Here is a 9,532-nt window from a genome sequence, read left to right as displayed (position 1 = left end):
GCCTTCATCAGGCGGGACTGGGGTGCGGCGGACCCCGGTCCTGCTTCCCCGCCCCGCCTTTCCCCCGGCAGGCGGCTCTCCTGATTACAGCTTCTTCACAACAGTTTTATTACAATATGGTTTGCATCCCATACAAGTCATCTGTTTACGGTGTGCCCCTCAGTGGTTTGTAGTATACGCACAGAGTGTGGTGGTCACTACAGTCAATTTTAGAACATTTTCATTGGCTCCCCCAAGAAATCGTAGACTCGTGAACAGTCACACACACACACACACACACACACACACACACACACACCCCGCCCCTGGAAACCACGAATGTACTTTGTCTCTCTACAGATTTGCCTATTCTGGGCATTTCATGGCTTCTTTCTCCTAACAGTTTCATCCACACTGTAGCCTGTATCAGCCCTTCATCCCTTTTCCTGGCTGCGTAATATTCCACTGCCCACCTCTGCCACACTTCATCCATTTGCCAGTCCGTGGGCATTTCTGCCACGTCCACTTTTTCTTCCGTTGTGAAGAATGTGGCTCTGACACTCATGTCCGGTTTTGTTTCTCAGGAGTAGGATTACTGGGCGGCATGGTAATGCTTAACCTTTCCAGAGACCGCCAGACTGTTTTCCATTTGCGACATTTGACGTTCCCACCAGCAGTGCCGGAACATTCGGATTTCTGCAGCTCCTCGCCCACACTGGGTCTTATTCGCCTTTTTCATGCTGGCCGTCCTCGTGGGAGTCAAGTGATCTCTCTCTGTGCTCAAATTTGCATTTCCCTGGAGGCTAATCATGTTGAGCATCTTTTCCTGGGCTTATGGGTCTGAATAAAGATTTCGTCTTCCTAACTGCTCAGCACTGCTTTCCAGAGAACCCAGCCTGGAACAGGAAGGAGAGCACATTTGGGGCGTCGAGGAGGAGCCCATGCTCTCTCTTCCCTGTTTCCTCTCTGTCTATCTGTCAGCACTCCCTTCTTTTTGCCCCCAGTTTCTGGAACACACTGGTGATACCCAGAGTGTTTGCAATTCTTTCTTTTCAATTAGAAGCACAAACATGTCAGCTGGACACCACACCATGGCAACCACCCCATAACAAGATACGTTTTCTTTCCGCGCGGCTTTCCAGAGACCGACCGGCTCGGTTAGGCCTGAAACAGCCCTTTCCAGGACCACAGCCTCAGTCACCGAGTGGCAGAGCCTGGGGCTGGCCTGTGGTCATCTTCTGGGTCTCAGATTCTGCACGGTCTCCATCCTTGCTCTCCCTTTGCAGTTTTCTCCTCCCCTCTCCTGATGATTTCCTTGGTGCTAGTCTTTTTTCTCCAGCCAAGGGGTGTGAGCTCAGGGAGGAGAGCTTGTCCCTCTCTTAGCGCCAGCAAGCACAGGGACTTGGCAGAGACTTGCCACTGACAAGAAGCAGCTTTGTGGTGAGCGGGAGCTGGGGATCGAGCCTGATGGCCTGTGACCCATAGGAGGCTGGACCCACCCCTNTCGCCAAGGATGGTGACAGCGTGTAGCAGGCTGTGGTGTAAATAAAGGCTGTGGTAGATCTGGCTTTGGTCCCTGGTTCCTGGCATAGCACTCCTGAAACTTGTTAGTGACAGGAGTGTCTTTTCCTAACGGGCCCTTTTGACCACACCTGAGTTTCTGCTCATGAGGTGACACAGGGTGGGGCACCTAGGAGGCTTCCGGATGGGGGCTGGTCACCAGAAAGACCCAACAGTGATTAGAAGTGGGAACTTTAAGCCCTACCCCGGACCTCTGGGGTGGGGGCTGGAGGCTGGGTTATAAAACTCTTGAACTAAAACATCCGGAGGGCTTTGGGGCTGGGAGAGACCTTGAGTAGCGCTGGGGGTGGGGGAGGGGGGAGATGTAAGTGCCCAGAGGGGGCCTGGAAACTCTATGCACTCCCACCCCTTGCCCTGTGCCTCTCTAGTATTTGGCTGTTCCTGACTTATGTCATTCATTCATTCATTCATTTTTTAACACTTATTTATTATTGAAAGACAGAGAGACAGAGCATGAGCATATGGGAGGGGGAAACACAGAATCTGAAACAGGCTCCAGGCTCCGAGCTGTCAGCACAGAGCCCGATGCGGGGGCTCGAACCCACAAACCGTGAGATTGTGACCCCAGCTGGAGTCGGACACTTAACTAACTGAGCCACCCAGGTGCCCCGTGAGTTGTGTCCTTTAAAATAAGCCAGCGATCAGAAGTAACCCCTTTTCCTGACTTCTGTGAATTACAGAGCCTGAGGATGGGGTTGTGCTGAATTTTAGCGGCTGGGGCAGAAGTGCGGGTCCCTGGGGGACCCCCACTGTGGCTGGCATCTAAGGTGAGGGTGGTCTTGTGGGACTGAGCCCTTAACCCGTGGAGTCTGCTTCTCACTGTGGATACTCAGAGGCAGAGTTCAATGGAATTGTTGGACACCCAGTTGGTGTCAGAGAATCGGTGTCAGGAAACAACCACATACAAGCCCTCAGTGAACATTTGCTGAATGGACGACGAATAATAGCTAACGTAAGCACTATGTCCCTGTGTCCTTTCCTGAACGCTTTACGTTCGGTCATTCAGGAAAACACTTTTGAGTAAGGGTTACCTGTCACGTGCCCAACGTGGTATTCGGGTACAGCTGTGAATAATTAAGCCAATTCAACAAATATGTTTTTAGCGCCTACCACGTGCCCTATACTGTTCTGGGCACTGGGAGCAGAACTCTGAGCGATTCAAGTCTGCAAACACACATCTATTGAGTCTCTACTGTATATCAGGCACCACTCCAGGCTTGCAGCAGTGACCCAAAAGTCAAAATTTTTACCCTGGGGACACCTGGGTGGCTCAGTTGGTGAAGCATGCAACTTTGGTTCAGGTCATGATCTTGAGGTTCGTGGGTTGGGGCCCCGCCACGGACTCTGCACTGTGCGGAGCCTCCTTCGGATTCTCTCTCTCCACCCCCCTCCCTCTCTGCTCCTCCCCGACTCCCACTCCCTCGTTCTCAAAATAAATAATTTAACTTAAAAAAAAAATCCTACCCTGTGTGTATTTTGCAGAAGCCCTAAGAGGTGAGGCCTCTGATTTTATTCATTTTATGCTTAAGAAAAATTGAGGCTCAGAGAGGTTAATTGTCTTTCAAAGGTCACACAGCTGGGGCAGCGAGGCTAGATGCAAGCCCTGGCCCCTCTGACATCAAGCTTGGGGTCTCAGCCCAAGCCTGTCTGACCGGCTTAGGCTGAATGTGAATATTGAGGTGGGTCCTGTAACCCACCTTGCTGAGTACTTCGAGGCTCCTACACCCTCCGTGTGAGCCTCCCCCTCCTGGGCCCCCCGGCCCTGCCGCCTCCTCTCTGATACACCAGATTCCGGCCACGGCTGGCGGTGTTCCTGAGTGACACCCCCAAGTGCTGTAATGTGTTTTTGTGCACAAAACCTCGTGTTCAGCAAATCGCTGTGACCAAGACCCTATCCAGTTACCTGCCGCATCAGAGGTACGCTCTGCGGTCATGCCAAGCAAAGCAGCGAAGAATGCTTATAAGAATTTTAACCATGAGATAGAAAAAGGGCAGCCCTGGCCGGCGCTGCGAGCGGGGACGGGATACAAAGCAAACAAGAAGGGCTCATCCCATGTGCGGGCTGAGGCCTTTCCTGGCGGGCTGCCCTCCCTGGCCCTACGGTCACGGCGGCAGAGCCATCGGCCACCTGACTCCGGTTGCTGGCTGGCTGGAGGCACGGGGCGCGGGGTTTCCAGACACCGGGGTGCCTCCTGGTGACGGGCTCAGCTGCGATGGCCACTCACCACAACAGCTCCACGCATCAGCTTAATAATTTTTTTTAATGTTTATTTACTTTTGAGAGGGGGGAGGGGCAGAGAGAGAGAGGGAGACAGGGGATCCGAAGCAGGCTCTGGCCTGACAGCAGAGAGCCTGATGCGGGGCTTGAACTCATGAACCGTCAGGTCATGACCTGGGCCAAAGTCAGAGGCTTAACTGACTGAATCCCCTGGTGCCCCATCCACACACCCGTCAGCTTTAAAGCCACACTCTGCCAATCCTGCTGTTATCCCTCACCTCAGCAGCTCGTGAGCTGAGAAAGCGACAGCCTTGCTGAACCTCCCTGGGGAAGATAATAATAATAATCCCTGTGTTGCTTGTGAGGATTCAAACAGGCTAAGAGAAACAGGGAGAGCTGAGGGCGGCACACCCCCGGGCTCTGTAGCTGCCGGCTGTTACCTACAAGCCAGACATTCACCGAACAGAATCCTGGGGGCCCCTGCTGGGCCTTGCCAGGTGCTCACTGATGAGGAGGGCAGATGTGGTCCCTGCCCTCACGAAGCTTACAGTCCAGCGGGCTGTTGGGTGACATGATCACATGTGACATTCTAACCAGCTCCATGATAGGTTTTCACTGCATGGGAAGTCGGAGAAAGGCACTCTGGGAGATTTTGGGGGTGTCTGAGCTGAGACCCAAGCACGGAGGAAGTTATGAGGGTGTAGAAGGGAGGGACAAGCTTTCTAGGTAGAGGGAACAGCACTTGCAATGGCTTAGTGGCAGGAGGAAGCCTTGTGACCCGAAGGGCCTGAGATAAGGCGGATGGGGCTGGAGTGCAGAGTGACAGGGAATTGAAAGATGGGGCCAGAGAGGTGGGCAGGGACCCAGCCTTATAGCGCTTTGGAGGCCACATGGGTGCATCCGAGAGCGTTGCCGCTATGGAAACTAATATCACTGGCCAAGTTCCCATAGAGGGGACAGGGAACGGGCTGGGTCTGTTCAGGCCGTACCCAGTTCTCTGCACCTCTCTGTCCCTGAAGCCACTGAAGGCCGAGAGTTCTGTGCTGGACACGCCCCTCTTGTGTCCACACCTCCCAGCGTCTCTCCAGGTGCCCAGGTGGGGTCACGGCAGGTCTCCCGGGGACACACCTGCCGCTGTTGCCCCCCGGGCACTGCGGGGAGCTGGGGCTCTGAGCCCTGCCCTCCTCCACACTGAGGGCCAGCCTCTCCCAGCGGAAGCCAGTGCTGGTGTGCTTGGTACAGTGGTTTTAGACCCGGTTTTGGAGTCGGAGGGACCTAGGTTAGGGTGTAGGTTCCACGGTTACCAGTAACTGTTTCCTTGCCTGTGCAATGTAGGAGGCACCTAACTCGTGGGTTGTAGTGAGGATTTCAATGAGTTATCCCCATAAAGCACTCAGAAGAAGGCTGGGCCCATAGCAGGTGCTCAGTAAATACTTAGTATTATTGCCAGCTGTAAAGAGAGGACAATGATCACAGGGCTGTTGAGAAGACCGTGCCCACGGCAGTGCCTGGCCCCTGGTCAGTGCTCAAGAAGTTGATGTCGTTGGCCTTTACAACAGCGCTAAATCAGATGCGGCTTCAGGCGCGCCTGGGTGGCTCAGTCCGTTAAGTGTCTGACTCTTGATCTCCACTCGGGTCGTGATCTTGTATTTCCTGACATCGGGCTCCACATGAGGCTGTGCACTGACAGCATGGAGCCTGCTTGGGATTCCCTCTCTCCCTCTCTCTCTCTGCCCCTCCCCTGCTTGTGCACTCTTTCTCTCTCTCAAAATAAATAAACTTTAAAAAAAAAAAAGCAGCTTCAGCCTCTACCATTGCGATCTTTTCAGTCGGTTCTGGATACTCACACCACAGAATGAGAGGGAGCTATTGGAAATGGTGCTGTAGGAAAATGAACGGGGAACTTACTCATTTTATAAGGCTTAAGCAAGAAGAAGTTGGGGTTAAAGCTTGCTATGGTCTGAACATGTCCCTGTAAAGATCTTACGTTGAAATCCTAACCCCCAAAGGTGGTGGGTTAGGAGGTAGGGCCTTTGGGACATACTTGAGTCAAGAGGGTGGACCCCATGAGTGGGATTAGTGCCCTTATAAAAGGGACCCCAGAGAGCTCCCACACACACCCTTCCACCATGCGAGGACACTAAGTGAAGGTGCTGGCTATGAACCAAGAAGCAAGCCCTCACCAAGACACAACCGTGCCGGCTCCTTGATCTTGGACTTCTCAGCCTCCAGAGTTGTGAGAAATAAATCTCTGTTGTTTACAAGCTATCCTGGTATTTGTAAGGGGTATTTTGTTATAGCACCTCAAATGGACTAAGACAAAACTGTTCAGGTAGTAGGTGAGAGAGTGGTGATTTTATTTCTTGTTTCTACTTCTCATAATTTAAAAAATGTCAATTATGAATGTGTATTTACTTTAGAGTCTGAAAAACTATTGTATAGGATGTTTATAAAGAGTTTTCAAGGGCACCTGGGTGGCTTAGTTGGTTAAGCGTCCGACTTGGCTCAGGTCATGATCTCACAATTCGTGGGTTCGAGCGCTGTATCAGGCTCTGTCCTGACAGCTAGCTCAGAGCTTGGAGCCTGCTTCTGATTCTGTGTCTGCCTCTCTCTCTGACCCTCCCCTGCTCACACTGTCTCTCTCTCTCTCTCAGAAATAAATAAACAAACAGGGGAGCCTGGGTGGCTCAGTCGGTTAAGCTTCCGACTTCGGCTCAGGTCATGATTGCATGGTTTGTGGGTTCGAGCCCAGCGTCTGGCTATGTGCTGACAGCAGCTCAGAGCCTGGAGCCTGTTTCAGATTCTGTATCTCCCTCTCTCTCTTCCCTCCCTTGCTCATGCGTCTCTCTCTCTCTCAGAAATAAATAAAATATTTAAACAAATTAAAAAAAAACATTACAATTTTTTTAAAAAAGAGTTTTCAATGACAAGAGAACATGCTTGTAATCCAAAGTGAAGTTAAAAAAAGGAATTAGATCACAAATAATTTGTACAGTTTTGGCTCACCTACACAAAATGAAGTATCCAGAAGGAATTAAATATGCCATGATATCATTGTTTGTTATCTTGGAGTGAGGGTGTGGTGATTTTATTTATAAAAAATGTTATTTATTTATTTATTTTGAGAGAGAGTGTGTTTATGAGCAGAAGAGGGGAAGAGAGAGAGGGAGAGTGAGAATTCCAAGCAGGCTCCATGCTCAGTGCAGAGCCTGAGGCAGGGCATGATTCCACAACGAGGCTGCATATCCTTTGACCTTCCTCCTACGGATGGCCTCTCTTGAATCCAGAAGGGCTTGTGACTGTTGTAATCACTAGAATATGGCAGAAGTGACACTATGTAATTTTTTTTTTTTAATTTAAAGGAATATCTATACCCAACATGGGGCTCAAACTCAGGACCGTGAGATCAAGAGTCACATGCTCTACCAACTGAGCTAGCCAGGTGTCCCTTTACTATGTAACTTTTAAGACTAGGTCATAAAAGGCCATGGAGTTTCCCTTATTTGCTAGAACCTTCTCTCTTGGAGTCCTGAGCCTCTCAGAGGCCACCATATTGTGGGAAAACCTAAGCCACACAGAGAGGCCATGAGTGAGTACTTAGGTCAACAGTTTCAGCTGAATCACTCCAGCCCAGGAGCCAGACGTGTGAATGAAGTTTCTAGATGGTTCCAGTCCCTAGCTGTTTGAGTCTTCCTAGCTGAGGCTTTAGACATCACAGAGGCAAGCCACCCTCGCTGTGCCCTGTCCATGTTCCTGTGAGCATGATTACACGGTTGTTCTCTGCCAATAAATTTGAGGTGGTTTGTTATACAGGGACAGGTAACCGGGACAGGGGGATTGTGGGAAATTTTTATCCTTTTAACTCTACTTTTCTGGAAACCCGGCATTTTTTTTATTGTGAGCATGTTTTCATTATTAAGAACATATAAGGAATTTTTCGTTGAGTGAATAAAAGAGGAAGTCAGGAAAGGAAACAACATGAATTAAAGAAAAGGGAAGAGAGAAAGAGGCAGGCAGAAAGGAAGCAGGGAGCTGTTTTTGTGGGAAGGCCTTGACTCCATCTCTCTCAGGAATCATGGAGCTCCTGTAAGCTTCCTCTGGACATCTCTTCCCTCCAGGGCCCATTCCCTTAGATTACTCTGTTCTTGGACCATGACTGAGGTGTACAGTGGCAAATGGCTCAGAGTCAGACAGCTGGCTGTGTGTCTTTCTGCAACTCACTCAACCTCTCTGAGCACATTTCCTCGCCTGCCATGCGGGTACACTTGGACACAGCTGGAATGTGGGAGAAGCAGGATTCAAATCCAGGGTTGTCTGACACAAGCAGGGCAGTTCTCTTTTTCCATTAAGGGGGCCCAGGAAAAGATAGCTGGGAGAAGAAAGCTGCCCCCAGCCAGCCCCAGCCTGGGAAACTTCTGGGCAGGCTGATGCTAGGGCCAAGGTGCTAGGCACAGAGCAGGGAGGCTGGGGGCCCAGGCAGAGGCCAGTGCTGCTCCAGTCCCTCCAGGAAGCCAAGTGATCCCTCCCATAAACCTTTCACCCCTGCATGCTCTGAATGGAGCCATTCAGAGGAGGAAACCTGACCGGCCGATGTTTTATATGTTTTATGTATGGTCCGGCCGCGCCAGCAGCGGCAGGCCTCCTGGGAGGTATTCTTTTTAGCTACAGCATGTGAGTGAGTTGGAGGCTTGAAAGAAGCAGCCCAGTCACCCACCTGTCCAGGCCCCTCACCCAAGGACTCCTTGCCTTGCTGGGTGGCCGGAGGCAATGTTAACACGTTCTGTGCCCAGCACTGGTGGTGGTGGCCCAAGCCAGGCATCCGTCGGGGGTGTGGGGTGGGGGTGGGCTGGCTCATCATTCCAGGCTGTCTGTTGTGTAGCCAAACAAAGCAGCTGGCCGTCTCAGACACCTGCGTGGCCACCTCCCACGGGGAGCTCCCTGAGTTCCCTGAGTAAGGCCAAATCCAGGGGAGGGGAGTGAGCACGTTCCCGACACTCTGGGAGAGGATGTAACCTTTGTCAGCCTTTTGAAATTCCTCTGCTGCTGCAAAACAGGAGCTGGCTGCGGGGGGGTGCCAGCTTCCATCCCTCCCAGCCTCCTCCGGGGCAGTGTCCGCCCCTGCTAGGGTGTCCATCACAGGGTAGATTGGCAGCGGAGGCTGGGTAACACTACCCCTCCCGCCTTGCTTCCAAATGAGTTTCGGCGGCGCTGTGGCTCATGTGCATGAGTACCTACTCTGTGCTCAGTGCTTGTTAGCCCATCACTTCCTAGTCTTCACAACCTTTGGGGGTAGGAACCGCTGGGCCTCACTTTTATGGGGAAACTGAAACTCACCGAAGAGAGTGACCAGCTGGAGGCCACACAGGGAGTTATGGCAGAGCCAGGACCCAGACCCAAGCCTGTCTGTCCCAAAGGAGTATTCTCTGCACTTTGAGGCCTGGCCTACTGACTTCTTTAGGTCAAGAGCCCAGACCCCCAACTCACCAGCGTTTTGCCTTTTCTCTCTCTCTCTTTTCTTTTTTTCTCCTTTCGCTGAATCACCACAAGCCACAAGATGTGGATGTGGAAGGAATGGCAGAGATCGCCTCTTCCAAGCTGTTCATTTCTCAGATGGAGAAGTGGAGGCCCAGAGAGAGGAGGGTGCCTCCTGAAGGTCGCATGGCCCAAGGGCACTGCCCCGTGTGCTGACCTTATTCCAGGCCTCCTTCTTCTGCTCCAGCCCCAGATTTTCTAGTACCTCATCCTCCTGGCGCC

The sequence above is a fragment of the Crocuta crocuta genome, unplaced genomic scaffold, assembly GCF_008692635.1.
Source record: "Crocuta crocuta isolate KB4526 unplaced genomic scaffold, BGI_CrCroc_1.0 scaffold124, whole genome shotgun sequence".
Lineage (NCBI taxonomy): Eukaryota > Metazoa > Chordata > Mammalia > Carnivora > Hyaenidae > Crocuta > Crocuta crocuta.
This window is presented reverse-complemented; position numbering follows the sequence as displayed.